Source organism: Alosa alosa, chromosome 16, assembly GCF_017589495.1.
Source record: "Alosa alosa isolate M-15738 ecotype Scorff River chromosome 16, AALO_Geno_1.1, whole genome shotgun sequence".
Lineage (NCBI taxonomy): Eukaryota > Metazoa > Chordata > Actinopteri > Clupeiformes > Clupeidae > Alosa > Alosa alosa.
Window position 1 is genome coordinate 8,927,038 of NC_063204.1, and position 18,731 is coordinate 8,945,768.

Sequence of the window (18,731 nt, forward strand, 5' to 3'; positions counted from 1 at the left end):
TCTCTGTCAGGTTTCAGAGTCTGCTTTGCAAATGCTGATTGATGTGGTTCATCAGAGTCTCGCATGGGGCTGAGATTATTCTGGAATGCCTCGAATCTCTACTTCTCCTCCCTTTGTTTTTTTTCCATCTTCTTTTTTGACAGGGGGAGAGTTGAGTTTCGCGATGGATCCCTTTTCGCTAGGGCACTTATCTGATGTCCGCAGAATCAAAGTCGTTATTAATAATTGATAACGCATCATGTAATCCTGCTGTGGTGAGCATCAAGAGACCATGAGGTCAGCAGACACAGAAGACCCTACCCCACTTAATCAAAACAACACACGTGTGTATCCATGCACACCTGGCCTATAGGGTTCTTGAGTGCACAACATCGAACACACATCAAACATTCTGACTCATTTTAACTTCTCACATTATAACTTCTCAAATTTCATGTGCATATTAAGTTTATTGTAATAGTAAGACCAGAGCAGCCGCACACTCCGATCTCTGTTTATATTATTTAAAGCTGTTTGGCAATAATAATAAATAAAGAGTATAAGGAGGTCAGAGTGTGCGGCGGCTACTCTGGCCTTATTCTGATGACTTCCTCTACTTGGGTGGACATTCCTCGGCCTCACTTCTTCACATATCAAGTTGATTTATGAAGTTTTCTGTTGGTGGGACACTTTGGTGCTCATTTCGCCTCTCTTGTTTCCACTGCCTGCATTGGGAGAGCACTAAAAATCCTAGTTAGCTGTGTTGAGCCATATGTGGTAGGTTTTTTGACTCTGTTTTTAAGTAAGGGATAAAGGCCACAGAGGTGTCCTGTTATACAGAATTAATGGACGAGGGCAGCAAATAGCACGCTAAGGAAACAAGCGGTTCTGTTTAAAAAGAAGCCGACTTGTTCATTTTGTTGTACAACTTTATTTGGCCCTATAACAGCGATAGCATGTAGCCTGGGTGTTCCCATGCTGCCTTGCGCGCGATTTGATTCACGCTGCTAAGGCAGCCTGGAGACCATGGAGCAAATTTTCGCCTGAGATAGGAAACCAATCACAGAACAGGGGGGAAAGCAAGACGATGATGAGCTATGCACAGACGCATTTGATAGACATCCGTGGCACCCAATAAACGGATCTGAGCATTTTTTCAAATAATGAAAAATGAAAGTTTGGTTCCCAGACCACGTCTCATTGAGAAGTGGTGGCGCTAACCAGGCTAGATAGCATGGACAGTTAGCTTGTTTACAGTACAGTTGATTCCATTGTTGAAAAGTCCGCTTCTAGACTCAACCGTCGTCCTATTATGGTTGTTATAGTAAACATTCATAAGAATTGATATGGAACGGTGGGTAACACTTTACTTGACAGTGTCGACATAAGAGTGACATGACACTGTCATAAACGTGTCATAAATGTGTATGACTTCTGTCATTAAGTGTCATACCATTTTTTCCATGACAAGTTGACATTGTTTGGGTTGTCTTGACAACTTGACAATAATCAAAGTGACATTACCAGAAGTCTTGGTCATGACAAGTTGACATTAAATATGTTTGGGATGTCTTTGTAATGACAATGTTTATGACACGTTTATGACAGTGTCATGTCACTCTTATGTCGACACCGTCAAATTAAGTATTACCCTTCTGTCAAGTGTCATTCGGTTTTTGTCATGACTAGTTAGGGTTAGAGTTAGTGTTAGGGTTATGACAGTGTCATGTCACTCTTATGTAGGAACCTAAAGTAAAGGGTAACCACAAACGGTGGTGTAAATTGTCCTTTAGCGTGTTGGTCTATGCTAAATATGATGGTGTTGGTCTACGCTAAATGTGAGGAATCACATATCCATCTTGAAAACACCATTAAGTGCAAGCAATCTGTACTGCTCACTATTATTACATCAGTCACTTATGTGGCTGTGGGCTGTATATGCACATATGCTTATATAAAACAGTAATATATTATAGTGATTTATTTTTGAACACAGTCTCATCACTCTTCCATTCATTCACTAACCAGTACTGGGAGAATACAGCATCTCTAGGCATCTTGGGAATTTAGAATGTTTCTCATCAGTTCAATGAGGCTCTTTTAGTTAGTTTGTCCGATTGATGTGTCATTAAGGGAATGCAATAGGGAGAAATGTTTTACACATCAGAGGATATTCAAAATCTCAAAGAGACAGCCTTTCTGTCATACTGTTTCTTCATTTTTGCAGAACTAACATGTTAGCAAACAGAACTGAAATAGCCAAACACAAAAAAGGAAAAAGGAAATATGGACATGCATTAAAGCAGTAGTAGCAGCAGCAGAACATTGTTATCAATAGTCTGAGGAACTGCCGTTCCTGTGGAATGTAAAACATGGCTAAATTCAGAGCCCCACACTGGCACACATATGTAAATGACAAAAGCACATGTACTGCATTCCATTTTAGAATTCTGTAAAAGGTAAATTACACTGGTCCGCATTTCATCTGTGTCTCTCCAGACCCCTCTCTGAAGTAAACTTGGCATGTGCCACCACGAGTCATTACCATGAACCACTTATCAATTATGACTTATAGCCATGATAACAATTGATCCCATTAACTACCTTATCATTCCACTGATCAATCTGTGACCATCAACGTCAACTTCACGGCTGTCATCCTCACTGTCAGACCAACCCGCCATCAGCTACCAAGCTCTCCAAAAGCATTCACCTCGCTGTCAATCACACAGATTTAATGGGAGGAAGGAGTGAGAGACAGGGATGATTTTTTTCTCTTCCTCTCTGCGGCGTGGCATTTGATTGGCTCGGCTTGGCAACCCTTGCTGAGGCCCCCCTAGGAATGAGGCATGCTGGGAGGTGAAACCCTGTCACTGGATTCGTCCTCCCCGTGGCCACCTCTCTAATCCAATCAGAGAGACTATTTTGAATAATGTTTGCCCCGTAGTCTAAGTTAGATTGAATAAGGTTGTCACAAAAGGCACTGGCAAATTCACACAAGCCTAAGCAACAATTAGAGAGAAATCCTGTTGGCGCTGTGCGGGAGGTAGAGAGCTCAATTGTCACTCAGGACCCGTAATCAAACTCTAAAATGCTAACCTGATTGAATTCAGTTCATTTTGAATGAGGTAAGAGTTATTGACTTCTCACTCCTTGGGAAAGGGGTGGGGTGGCACAAGAAAACAAATTCATCCACCATCAACAGCACACCGTGCCTGACTCTCAGGCACTGCACACGCTCAGTAGAGACACATAACGTTGTCCATTTCCACATCCGGGGCAGTCGCTGCCACACCCTCACTGTTCACCCCCACCCCACCCCGATTCATTAATTCATGATTTACGTGTGTTGATTGGGGTTGCTCCACGCATGGTGGATTACACCCAGAAGGCAGGCGCTGCACTGGCCCCCCTGTCTTTCCCCCTGATGCCTTTTATGAGCGCCGTTTGATCCTAAACACACAGCTCATTAATGGAAATGGACACCTCATGGCCATGCGCTGATTCCTGACAGCTGTTTTATCAATCTGCGCAATTTAAGGAGGACGGAATATTCATGAAATGGGCAGCAGTTACACCCCTGCTGTGAATAAATGTGCATAAGAGCAAACAGGACTGGCACACAAGGCAGGGGGGTGGGGGAGGGGGCAGCAAAGTTCACAACGCTCCAATTCCTAGAGACAAAGAGAGAGCGAAATAAATGTTTATACATTAGATACATCCACGCATTATTACGCATTCACGTAAACCTGGTAAGAATTCATATTGTACATCAATGCAATGCTGAATTGCCACAGCTGCTAACGTTTTGAGTCGCAGTTTCGAAGAACAGGAATCAATATGGGAAAAGTCAATAGTAATTGAAGGGTTAAATACAAGAGTTAACAAAGTGAAATAGCCTGTTAAAATTAAAGATGCAACATAGAAAGAAAAAAACACACAGGCACGCACATACAAGGCATGTTTAGCAAAGAAGTTTTGCTGTCTCGCAAGCCGCTTTCACCCCCCCCCATACACACACACACAATATTAACCACTACTTTTAATTTATTATTTAAAGTTGAGCTGGCTCTTGAGCACAACAATTTCATAACTTATAATAAATGTTATGAGTACATGCATCATTCACTTGTGTGTGTGTACCTATGGCCTTCTCAGTCCTCGAACATGTCCTTCTCTTGAATGTATCACCCATTCCGCTGCCTTGGTTATCTCCACGCAAGGCTGTTCTCTTCACAAAAGCAAAAACTCTTCTTGGAACAAACAAAAACTCTTTTTGGAATGGGAAAAGAATAAAATAATGAATGAATGCATAAATAGCTCTCAAGTGGTTCGTAACCTCACTGTCACTTTTACTTTTTTATTTTTGGAGAGACGTTCCAGTGTAAGAGTGTTCATACTGCTGTATGGCAAAGAGGCGGAAGATAAGGAATACTGTAGAGCAGCGGTTCCCAAACTTTTTTCCCCGCGGACCACCTTCTACATCCTGACTCGACTCGCTTACCCCCACCATCCAACACATAAAAAAGTAACACATTCTATTGACGCATTCCAGGCATCGTGTTTAATTAGCCGCCCTACATGATAGCAAAATCAAAATGTGCAACTGGTCTATGAGCTCTCACGCAAAAAAAAAAACAGTGTGGAGAACCCCATTAGAATGGTTAGGTAGCATCTCACTACAGACCACGCACTGTGGCTTTGGGCAGTCTGTCTCCCAATCCACGTGAAGCCGAGGGCTATATGCCTCATCATACTTTCGTTTTCTTCGCACAGTCTTTTCTGTCTAGTTCTTTCTTTTATCCCCTGTGCTCCACCTCCACCTTCATTAATCTGCCCCCCATCGTTACCTGTGTCCTGCTCTGTTTCTCTCGCTTCTCCTCTTCGATCGCTTTAATTAGGCCTTTTGGACAGTGTCCCTGTTTTTAGCCAGTTTTCCATGTTTACGCAGCCTTCTACCTAGCCTATACTTCAACGAAACTGTGAAAACATAGCCTATTATAGTTTACAAACGATTTCCTTTAATTTCACGTTTCCATATCATTATAACCTGATTCGAAATTATGTATTATTTATGAATTAATTAGATTATTAATTGATTTCTGACATTGCCCTTTTCATCTCGCGTACCCCCTAGTGGCAGCTCAGCGTACCACAGTTTGGGAATCCCTGCTGTAGAGGATGCTGGAGACTACAGTCAGAGATCGTCCAGTCTCTCCACATCTCTCTCTCTCTCTCTCTCTCTCTCACACACACACACACACACACACACAGAGACACACCAGAGATCGTCCAGTCTCCGCACTCACTTTCGCACACGGCTGACACAATCCTGTAGCACCAAGTCAAAGTGGAATTCCTTCACCATGGGTACTTAGCTAAGCAAGGAGTGAACGCTTCCCTGGCAGAACTAATGGCAAACGGAGAGTGCAGGACAACCAGAACCAAACGAGTCAGGATTTGTCAGAGGCGTGTGTGGATAAAATGGATGAATACATATTTTGGTCATATTTGCAGTCCAAGCCATCCATTTCAAAGTCTGGGTTTATCAGAAAAGAATAAAGGATGGCTGAGGACAGATTATGTTTGTCCTGCTGATGATTCTATTCCAGGGCTTGTCCAATCCTTCTGGATGTGGGAAGGGGACATTTCTTTCACTGAGAGAAAAACGGTAGATTAGGAACTTCACTTCTACAGCATTCTCCCTTGCACACCACATACAGTACCCTTAGATTCACCTAGATATCTCGGAGTATGCCGACTTGTTACCCAGTCCCCAGATACTGCAGATTATGTACAGATTATTTGGGATCAAATTTAATAATTCACTGAAATAGTAGTAAAATAGTAAAATAACACCTGTTATCAGTTGTAAAAGTATGTCTCCACAGATGTTCACCACATAATGAAATGTATTACATTTGTCGAAGGTTGTAATGTTTGTCGATGGAAACATCTGTATTTATATAATATTTAACTTGTACCGTTCATTGTTACAGTATATTTATCGTCAACCTTGTTGCAAGCAAGTTCACACCACACAGAACAAAGAAGTAAATCCAGACGTTCATCTCTTTTCTGCTTCTCTGAGTTACACTGGGCATGAAAATCACACATTACTTTGGCTGTGACACACCACTGACATGTTAAAAGGCACACACACAGGCGAAATGCCGTTGCACTCAAAAAAGAAAAGCCTTCGTGTCAGCTCTAGAAACTCTCACAATACCCCTAGTTTGACAGTGCTGAAACACAAATACACACACTCTCTCTCACACACATACACACCTCCCAAACTGTGAAATGATTCTCTTTCTCAGTTTCTCTGATTTTTCACTCAGTTCGCTGCTGATGGCACTTAATGATACCACTGATGTTTTACTTTCACTGACAGAACGCTGACAGAGCGTCAAAGAAAAAGCCCTCAGAACACAAAGCTAAGACTGGTGGTGTAAACATGCATTTGGGCCTGCTATGATTTATTTGTGTGTGTGTGTGTGTGTGTGTGTGGGTGTGTGTGTGTGGGGGGGGGGGGGTGGGTGTATATGTGTGTGGGTGGGTGTGTGCATGTGGTGTGTGTGTGTGTGTTTGACATGTCATAGACCAGAATTAATAAACTGTATGAATTGGATTACATGGAGTCTCTGGATCTATCTCCCTCCACTTCAGATAAATTGGATGACAGCATCGTCACCGTTGCCTTCATCACATCTCCTTTGGTTTGCCTGTAAATCCTGACCTCCTGGTGACACTCCTGTTTACTGCCACTGGGGTGCTGAAAGAAAGACAGCAAATCTTTCACCCAAGCAAGGGGGGATGAGAGGAGAAGAGAGGGACACAAAGGAAGAGAAAAAGAGAGACAGAGTAGAGGGTTGTCTTCGGAAAGGACAGCGTTTGGGCATGGGGGGAAAATATGGGCGGAAAAATAAACAACATCTCCTCCTCATTCCGATAGCCGAGGTGACCATCTTGCGGCATCTGAGACTTACAGTAATGTCATTGGACACATGTGGCCTATCGGGCCCTGGGCCCGCCACTCGTGCATAAAGCTGCCCCAGTGACATTAGCGTGATTGGCAAGGGCAGGAGGAGAGGAGAGGAGAGAGATCCCCGGTCTCCACATTGTAAAATGACCTGTGATTAATTATGCATACGGGCAAGAATCTTTTTTAGATGAGCCAAGTCCCGTCCCCATCCCAGCAAACTACTCAATATGTCATTATGAGAGTGGAGTACGAAGGGAGCTCTCCAAGAGGGATACAGAGGCAAACAAAACAGAGCGAGAGAGAGAGAAAGGAGAGAAGAGTGGAGTGTGTGTGTGAGAGAGAGAGAGAGAGAGGAGGGGTGGACTGGAGTGAGAGAGAGAAAGGTACAGTCATATGTTTTCCCTGTCCATCACTTTGAGAGTGTACAGTGACTTTTTTTCATAAGTATATCAGGATGTGGATGACTTGTGCCAGATTGGATGTCAACATGCCTCAGGCAGAGCTTTCCTTTCCCCCTTTTTATTCTCTCTCCCTCCCTCCCTCCCTCCCTCCCTCTCACCTTCCCTCCCTCTCACCTTCCCTCCATCCGCCCTGCTCCTCTGTTTGTCACCAGCCTCCTCTGGAAAGGAGCGCACGCCATGGTGATAATCACACAGCCGGAAGCACAAGTTTAATCACAAGGACCTGTGAAAGACAACTGCATTGGAGAAGCCTGGCTTAAATGAGAATCTTCTATGGGAGTGTCTGTGTGTGTGTGTGTGTGTGTGTGTGTGTGTGTGTGTGTGTGTGTGTTTTGAGAGAGAGAGAGAGAGAGAGAAAGAGAGAGAGAGAGAGAGAGAGAGAGAGAGAGTGGGAGAGAGAGAGTTGGAGAAGGGCAGCAAAAGAGAAATATTTTAAATTGTATGAATAAATACAGCCATTCACTGATAAAATGTTACCAGAGGTGCAGATGTTTGAAGTGCTCCGATCCAAAGAGCCATACCTTAGTGTGTGAGTGTGTGTGTGTGTTTGTGTGTTCAGATCCAAGGAGCCATACCTTAGGACCTCCTGTGGAGTTCTCAGAATGATCTGCACAGTCCAGAGCAATCATGCAGCCTGTCAGAAGCACATAAAGATCTAATAGGAAAAAAGGACAGAGAGAAAAAGTCTCCAAAAGAGAATGAGAGAGAGAGAGAGAGAGTTGGAGGGAAAGAAAAATGTAAATTTGACCTTTCACTATTTTTTTTTCTCAGTGTAATCTCAGGTCAGTCCTTTATCTCGTGTAACATTTATTTGCATTCAGTAATGACCTTCCTATCCGACGCCGGCCGAATTCTGATCAGCGCCATGCTTGAAGAGCTGTCAGAAGTAATCTAAATACACTTCGGCCGGATAAGAGCACATCCACCCCAGCCGCCATCCAAAAGCCCTAATGAGTCAGGAGATTCCTCTCTTCGTGTGTGTGTGTGTGTGCAACCTGGTGTGTGTGTGTGTGTGTGTGACATTATGAACAGTTGCACATCACTTAAAGGACTGTATATTGCCAGACACAACCGACTTGTGGATCTCACTGCTGTTCAGATACACTGTGTGGCTGATGAAAAGCTCTATAAACACACTACTGTACAGTCTGATTGGTTTAACTCACCTGCAAACACTTTTGTAGGAATACCAAATACACCAGATATTGTTGTCATATCTCAGCATTCCAGAAAAAGTTAAGCTATTTGAAGTAGCATGTGCATTTGATCTGTTTATGGAGGACTCTTACCTTTCTAAGACTGTAAAATATCAATCATTAATATCTACCATTTAAAACTTTGGCTACAGATGCCAGTTTATTGTGCTGGTGTTTAGTAGTCTAGGGCATGTACACAGGCTGGTGACCCATGGACTTTGTATTGGGGGGCTATTGAAACAAGAGCCAAACAGTTGGTAAAGTACTGATCAATTTCAGCCATTATAGGAAACATGTTTATTTGGAAAAGGAGATGTTTTCTGTACCCCTGAGATTGTATTGTCATACAATGTGCTGATATGGTTTAATATGTTTGATCATTCAAAACATTTGATTCCTAATGAAAATTTACTTGTAATGTGGAATTGAATAAAGTATCTAAACTGTTGGGGGATGCGTGTTCTGTTACATGGCCCATACAATGAGATACGTCCCTCTGCCTGAAGACTGTTTTCTAGTCGGTCACAGGACGTGAAGGTTGCTGAATGACTTGCATGTCCGGCATGGCTAAATTCATGTGGCGCTCTTGATTAGATAACAATCAGAAAACTGATGGCAGATGCATCTTGGTCACCTTCACATGCTCTTGCTCTTGGAGTTCGAGTTTCGAGGCAATTTGCCTTTTACTTATTTCTTTATTTGTGTTCTGGCTTCTTCTCTTGCCTTTAGCACACATATCAACCAATTATAAAAACCAATTAATTCTGAAATGTGTTAGACTGTTCTATGTTGAAGACCTCCTATTGCACTCTGCTCGTGGCAAAGGTAAATTGACAGTTAATTGAATCTTATTGAGAGGCTGTATCTCATCTCCCTCCCTCTCGTAACCACAGAAACCTCACGCCTATCACTCACTCCTTGCAGATGATTGTTTCCATGGTGAAAAGAAACAGACTGACATGGCTATGCCAGCATCCCAAAAAACAAAATGTCTCTCTTTCTCAATCTTCCATCCATCCCTCCTTCTCTCTTTCTGTCTGTTTTTTCTCACAAACATGCTTGGCCCTCCAGCACAACTTTATATTTTAATTAAGTTTAGCCGCACATGCTAACTGCCATGACAAGTGCAAGGATCCAAACAGATTTCATCCGTTCATCATTCTCTGGCTGTCCATGTCTGCTGTTTTAATTTGCGACACACAGCCCTACCCAGCATTGCAGTTGGCAAATGCCAAACTCGATACGTGGAGTGTCAGTGGCACGTCTCTGTGACATTCCCTGGAGGATGGCACTTCACCCACCCACCCACCTCCCTCCACCTGCAACGCGACTGGGGACACTGATGCCAGAGGACGGACACAATGAGGATAGATGCCCCCCTCCCATCCCAAACCCCCCTTCCCCCTTCGCTTTTTCATTTTTTCCCTTGCTTCTGTCCCGACTAAATGATGACGGACGTCTGTCATGCTGCCCTGGCTTTCCTTAACCGATCGTTAGTGGGCAGGTGAGATCACTCTCCCAGGGAATTGTGGGTAATGAGACAGACTCGTGAGGGTACTGCCTGAGCTGAATACTGATAGGTCCAGATTTGGATTCACCTGGCACACATCCCTTGAGCCTCTTTCTCCAAAACACTCCTCACGTATTATGGACTTGCTTGTAAAATAACTTTTTAGAAAAGCCTTTGATTTATTATGAATCAGTACTCAGTCATTCCTATTCGCAGTACACATTTGATCTGAGTAGTTTTCAATTAAGAATGCAATATGCTATTCCACTTAACAACGAAATGCTGGAATAGATTTTAAGATAAATCTGGACCTTATATGCGGCTTCATAAATCTCAAGAGATTTTTTTATATTTTTTTTTTTTTTTAAATGTGATGCACACTGTAGATGGAATACTATCTGCAAGTTAATCTCACACATAGTACATTCTACAGAGGCAATAAAATCTCACAGTTATGACCCAAACCCAGATATTACTTGCATTCTCTTTAAATACACCAGACACAGCGTCATCCCTGACAAGACAGTGATAGGAGTTCATAGAGCAAGAAAAGGTTGGCACATGCAAATGTCATACGTTTGTGAAATCTATTTGTCATGTGACACAGTGTCTAAAATGTGTTTCCTATTCATAGGCCTCCCTTATTAGGCTGACAGAAGGTCCTTCCTTTAAGTGGCAGCTTTGAGCTTTGAGGGGCGAAAGGTCATTTTGTTGGATTGTGTTCAATTTGAATGTTCTTTACTCTTTCCAAAAATAATCTCCCTCCGAAGTTTCATGTCCTCAGGAAGATGAGGAGGACTATCAGCAGGTACTGTCATTTCCCCATTTCTTTCTCATGTCCTCTGGCAGATGATTATTTATTTATTTATTTATGTATTTATTTATTTATTTATTCATGTAGAAACTTATTTGCCTCTGCTTTTTCATTTTTTCTTACATATTTGTTTATTTATTTAAGGGCACGCTTGTTACAGACCAATTATGTTGGAATACAAAATGAGACGGTTCATCAGATAGATCAGCAAGCAATTCCCCGTCATGAACACAGAAATACGAATCTAACAGTTGGTGGGCTGCCAACCTACGAGACATTTATTCTTAAGTGTAAATGTCAACACTTTCCACTGGGCATATTACAGGTTTGTAAAGACTGGCCTGGGTAGGGCAGAAAAACACTGACTACTGACTAATAAGACTTACACTCACAGAAAGTATGGAGAGACTGAAGCAAAAGAAAAAGAAGAAAAAGAAGAAGAATTCATCACATGACTAATGGATGTGTGTTTTCCCTGAAGTCAGACCTCTTTTTATAGAAATTAATTCCTGGAAGTCTGGTTTTGCCTCAAAATGCCCTTTTTTGAAGGGATGCAATGGAATGATGTGTTTCCCCTATCCCAAATTCTACCGCTGTCAGAATAAGAAGGATATGCCCAATAATATATGTGTTCTTGGTAGCTTTCATATATATGGTAATAAAGATTGTGGGCCTAGTCAGAGGCTGAGTTGCTTGGCCTTGAGATAAATACATTTTCATGTAGCTAATATTCTGCCTGCAATTTCAGTACCAGACAGAGCTATTTTATGTGGCCTCTACACAAGACAAGATTTCAGATTTCGGTGCATTTTTGTACATACACACACAGAGATTTAAACACTCAGATATTTATACCCACATAGATATGCATCCCCCACCCCAATACACACACACAAACACAAACACAAACACAGCCATACACACAAACAGACAAGTGGAGGTACTCTCCTTCGTAGACAAACCTGATGCTTCCTCGAAGTTTAAATTGAATCCTCCTTGAGCCAACATGGCACTCATGCATGTGCTCCCATCTCCAACACTTACGTCTTCATCCTGCCGAGTGATGGATTATACCCCAACCCACCCTCATCTCCACCCACAACCAAACACACCCTCACCAGCCTCCTCCACCCGTCACAGCCTCTCTCACCCGGCTGGGCAAAAATCACGTTTCCAAATAACACAAATGTCATCCAGGCGGGTAAAAATAGCTCGCTGTCAGTCAGCATGTGCCCTGGGCTGAGGTGGGGACCGATGATGTGGGCACAATTCTCAGTTTGTTTTGGATCTCTCTCTCTCTCTCTTTCTCTCTCTCCCTCTTTCTTCCTCTGCCCCTGCACACAGATACACACACACAAACTAACAGACTCACACATGCTAGGAATCTCCCACAATGACTACTGTTCCTTGAAATGCCACTGCATTTACTGTAACTGCAGCAGCTACAGTGGGCATTGCTTTCAAATGGCCACTTCATTCGCGCATTACGAGGCGTGAAGCTGCGTGAAGCTTTAGTACCACTTTCAGCCACTGTGCGTCGCTCTGCCACTGTACATCGCTCTGCCTGCCGCCCCTTCTGAAAAAGCTCGATTTACCTCGATTTAGGCTACTTTGGTATGACTTAAGGCTTGACTACACGGTGGTAACGAAAATCGAAATCGAAATTTGCTGTCTACATTATTGTCAGTGTTGGGGTAACGCAACTACGCAAATCAAAACAGTGGTGTGATAATTGAGCCAGTAGAGAAATAACTGTTCAGAATTAATCTGTAGCCTTGGGTAGGCTTCTGCGACGTTTTTTTAACAGGCTACTTATAGAGGCTTAGACAACTATGACCCACGTTTTGGTTTCGTAAATTAATTTGCCCTACTTCTTGACTGTAATGTAGTCAATTGACTGCTTGACATGTCATTTTTATTTTTCTGTACAAATACATCTGCTTTATGCCTCAGAATTACATTCATATTTGGAACTTACATAGTCCAATGCATCGTTACACTACGTTAGTGTTTCCCAAAACCATAGTAGCAACGAACGTTCGCAACCACTATCGTAAAGTTGTGTAGTTACAACTACACCTCTCGACCTGTGGTAGAATGCTAGTAGAAGCATAGTTCCAGGGATGTCGTCACTGACGCCAATTATTTGTTTGCAAATTAATAATTATAAATATATTTAGGTTTCTAATTGATATTTACACTTCTAACCACCATACATCCATATTTTAAAATGCCCAAGACAGAAAATACATAAATTAAAAGTCAATTTGCAGGGGACAGGGGACTGGTAACTGCTGTGCAATGGCGGCTGTCATCTGCCGGCCTTAACGCAATGCAACATTCTCGCAATGAGAATAGAGAATGTACGCACGCAAGAATCTGTAGGCTATTTGTGGCTGGTTACCAGCAAACAATGTTTAATGCATTAACTCAAGATGTCAAACATTTTCTAAACAATACAAACAGAAAGGATGCAGCAGGCAGCAAATGTAGAAGAGTCATTTCCAGTGGAAGAACAAAATGCTGAATGAAGCCCAAAGATATGAAGGCATATCTGGCAAGTTGTTATTTTTTGAAGACGTAAATGGTTGGGCTATAGGCCTAGTTTGCAAGAAGGAGACATAAAGTGTGAGCATGCCACACTATCCACAGCTGTGGTAGTGGGGGTAGGAGGATTACTGTTAGTGCAGGATTTATATAAAATTCTTCAACAGAAGGCTTGCCTCGAATGCAGGCTTGCCCAAAAAAAGCCTGTGGTTTGCGCAGCCTACAGTAAGTAGGTCTTAGTGAGTTAGGAGTCCTCTAGACTTCTTTTCAGCTGTCTCAGAGGTGGAAAGTTGCATTCGTTGGGGGCAGGGCCGGATTAACAATTCATAGACCCTTGTTAACAAATGTCTGATGGCCCCCCCTGCCACCCAGCCAACGTGAATTGGTCAGTTAATAGGCCTATATCGTGAAGATTTGTATTGCCATTTAAAGGTGCCATGTGTAATATCCGCCAAAAAATCAATTCATACTCCACATTCCATAAAAGATGGAGGCAGTATACCTCCAGAAAGTGAGTTGGTCTAACAACCGAGAAACGTGTATTGCAGTTTGGCTGGCGGTTATGTTGCCCGCATACCGCCTCCCATGGCCGAAGCTGGTATTATGACACCTGTCGGGCTGTGGCAAGTAATTTAGCATGCTAATTCTGGTTGATATCTCTGCAGCACTATACCTTGCCATTTTTTTAATGACATCATCACCCTTATTTCTTCTCATTCTTTTGATGCGTGTAGCTCATTTTTTGGATATTTTTACCTCAATTCTTACACATGGCACCTTTAAGGCACGAGCACATCTGTGAGGACAAGCCTCACCAAGTAGCCCGTTTGTTTACAACTAACATTACATTTAATTAAACTGCTTATAGGCTATCCCGAAATATTTTCAACATTTTGAATATCAGTGTCGAGTGAATTAGGAAATGCCTTATGTCTGAAAGCTGCTTGGTATGGTTATTTGTATAACCATACAAAAAATTAAAAACAGATGACATGATGCGCGTCACTGACATAATGCGCAAATAATATAGCCTAGATATTCCAATATATTCGAATACATGTGTTTATTTTAGAGGGGATATTCGAACGTCATTTTTGAGCAATTTTGACAGCCCTAGTCCACTGTAGGCTACGCCAATCGTCTATTAACACCTTCCACCTAACCCCGGTGAGTGGGGGTCGCTATAATGCGTGTGAAATAGCACCATTGAGTAGCCTATGCGAAATAGCCTTAAAATCGTTCCGGTCTTGTGTGCCTTCTGGTTTCTCCACCTACTGGTTTCCTTGCACCGATAAAGCCTTGCGTTAATTCTTCAGGTGGGAAGTGTCAGGAATTTTCATACGAGAGACGCTCTCATTGGTGGTTAGTATATGGAGTAGGCAATTGACAGCAACATATCCAATCACATTATGAGAGATGCTAAATTTAACATAAACTGCGATGTTTGATTTGAAATTAATGTAAATTTAGCCGGGACTGTAAGCTGGCACACGTGGGTGCTCGATGTTTTCAGTGGGTGCCTGAGAGATGGAACACCCACGGTATCGCCGCCTATGACAAGCGTATCTCGCGGTTGCATCCATTACAAACAAACATGCAATGTGAACGTCTGGTATTGGGGAGAGCACCAAATGCTCTTCTGAATAAGCACGAAGTCAAGCCTCTTAAATGAAAAACACTCTTTAATAATCAAAAAAATAAACGCTAATGAAGTAAACTTGTGACAATCAAAAATAATTTATCGCCTGTAACTCCGTGATAACAGGATGTAACAGGAAGGCATTTGGCTGAGCAACGGAGGTTAATATGCTCTATATTTTGTCCAAATGATGTCTATCTATCATCGTTGCACTCGGAGAAAACCAGAATGTTTAATTTGTCCTGCGTTTCTTCTACGGCTGCAAACGGAATTCACTCGCCGTTAACCAAATATTTCTTTATTAGGGCAGGGCAGGCATATTTCTGGCTATTAAATTATTTCTAAACCAGTCTTCTAAAGTCTGTAGTGAAGTCTGTGTAGGGTTTTCCAGCTCCATTTCTTTTTACTAAACACCCTGCTCACTTGAGACCTCTGCCGGTTGTTGCAGCGTCGTTGCAGCGTCACTGGAAAAATACAAATTAAAGTAGCGTGATGTCGCGTACATATTGGCTTGATGAGGACAGGGCATATAAGCATTCATTCCTTGTCAGTCTATTCAAATTACTTCTTCATCAAATGCACTGTACTGAAATGAAATGCATAAATTTCAGAAAAAAGTGCAGAATAGCAAGTGAAGTACAACAATATAACAACAACATTTGTAGATAAATAACAGCAACATTTGTACAAGACATGACTTGACTGATGGAATTGACAACATAAGATTGACCAGAAAAACTTGGGAGAGAGAATCAGCAGCTTCATCCTGAATAGGATGTGCAGCAATGAGGATATACTAGTCGGAGATATAGGCAACACGTTCTACAGCACAATAATCTTTAGCACAGGTTCACGTCCACAATCTGGCATGAAGGTGTAAGACCCTGCCAACGGAAGAAGGCACAAGGCCCAGGATCCAAAGCCTGACATCAAGACCGGGAGCAGCTGAGGTGAGATGTCAGAGCAGGTGGTGAGATGTTAGAGGCAGCGCTCCAAACACAGCAGAGAGCTGATTGGTGCCCGAAGGTATGAAGATCAATGTGAATTGCCCACTGGCCAATACTAATGAATGAATGGATGAGGTGAACTATGAGCCTCCCTGGTAGAACTTAGCCTAACCTGTCATTTATATGTTTTAAACATTGTTCAGACTGCAACATCAAGATTTTGTGCAAAAATTAGAAATGGCAGAGTTTGGTTCCAAAATGTTATATCCTCCATTTTAATGAATTTTGGAGGATATAATTTAATTTTATTATTTACTTTTTTAAGTAATTTCAGTGGAAATGTAACTGGGTATTGTTATTTGATTTATCTTTACTCAATCAAACAACAGAACTGCAATTTCATTGATAATACTTGAAATATTAAATTAAATAACGTGACTTATTAATCTTTTTCAAAAATGGATTTATAGCGTTTTGGAACAAACTCTTTATTGCTAGGCTATTTGTCGGTTTGCGTATCATTGCCCATTTACCCATAACTTACTGTTGATTCGGTGTCATCAAAACACAGCAGCTCAATGATTATGAACTTGCCTTGAAGTGCGGACCCGAATGAAACTTGCCCCTTTAAGTAGCAGATGATCAGCTAGCAGATCCACTCTAGTGTCCCAATTATCCTGTGCCTAGAGGATCGGCATCCCAAGCAACAAGACACATGTTGTTAAATGTATGCATGAATCCAGCTATCCGGAATGAGCCTTTGTAAAACACGCCTGTGCCATGTGTTGAAATCCCCTTCCCCTCAATGTACACACACACACACACACACACACACACACACACACACATAACACACACACACAACACACACAACAAACAAACACACACAAACACACACACACACACACACTCACTTCCCAGATAAATCATAAGCATGGAAGCCTTGAGCATGAAGATCATCAAGATGGGAGCAACGCACTAATTGCCCTGTCAGATTCTCACTGCATTGCTAGGAAGTGTGACAAGAGGCAGATGATAGGGAACGGAATAATCTTGTGCCGCTACGTCACGGAACCGTTTTGGATTTGCGATCTTGATTCATCGGGGAGAAGTAGGTCAGTGAACAGGGCTCCAGTGAAGGCGTACGCACTAAAGAACAAGTGCCCCACATGATGCTGGATTTGGCATGTACAGTACTTTACAGACCATCACGTACAAATCCTTTCTCACCTTCCCCCCCACACACCACACCCCAGGTGAAACCTGCATGATTCAACCGTAACAAACCATCTGCCCAAGGTATTGGTACAGGGATATGCAGATCTCCAAACAATCTGCCCAAGGTATTGGTACGGGGATATGCAGATCTCCAATCTCCATGTTTTGATCTCTTCAACTGTGCAATTACTCATTTGGACAGGATCCTGAGGTGGGCTTTGAATAAGACATCACAAAAGGGAATGAGCACAACTGTTTTCCTCAAGATGTGCGCTGGAGAGGGGCCATCCGTGGGTCCAGTAACAGCCCCTGCTTAGTTGCTACTTGGCATTCATGTGTGTCGACTGATTGCGTGATTGTGATTGTTGTGATGATTCATTTGAAATTCATCTGTGAAGTGTCTCATAAAGGAGGTTGCCAGTGAAACGGAACAACAATCACACTACCCCTGAATAACGGTTAACTTTAACAGGAAGGAACAGAAGAGGCTGGGAGGAGGAAGAAGGAAACAGGAAAGGTGTTGAACTCCGTTAACAAATCAAAACATTCACTGTTAGGTGCATATATATAGCCTTGAAAAATCCAAACTCATTCACAAAAAGAATAGAGTCTGGTGACTCGTGATTAGGATTCCTTTCCGACATTTGCACTGCAAATTTAACTTGCTGATTCAACTAATCATTGGTCCAGCCTTACCAATCACATTGAGATTCCTAACGTTACTTGTTACTTTGCCTTAACATTACAAATAGCACCAACAGTCAGGAAACAATGTATGCGGGTCTACCTTTGCTGTAAATACATTTCTGCATTTTTCCAACTACTTTTTGTGATGTGTGCAGGTGTTGCTGATACTGTTTATCACAATAAGTTTCCATTTTGTCTCCCCCTCTCATCGCTCATTGGCATTTTTTTTGTTTGAGGAAATCATTATATACTAGTCTGGGATATGACTTATCATATCCCAGACTAATATCTCCCTGAAAGGAGATCTAGGATGGGCGGGGCCAGGCTAAATGACATATAGGCAATCCATATAGGCCTACTGTTATATTTCAAAACAGATATAGTGCATATTGCACAAGAGAACTAGCCTGGAAGCTATTTTGTTCCCCTATGTTCTTTTTTAATGTCATGACCTGACCAGACCATAATATGCACTACTGCTCTCTACTACTACTACTACTGCTCTCCACCATAAACCATAAGAGCGTAAATCTCCCACAAGCTTGAGCAAACCTCTCTATTTTATTCAGCTTAGTGTGGGCCTTAGGTATATAGACCTATATAAGGGCACCACTAGATGCAGTAACGCACCCTCCTAACATTCATTCACCAGGCCAGACAAGCTGAACACCCCCCCCCCCCCCCCCCAACACACATACACACACACACACACACACACACACATGCTTAAACCCCCAGAAAGAACATT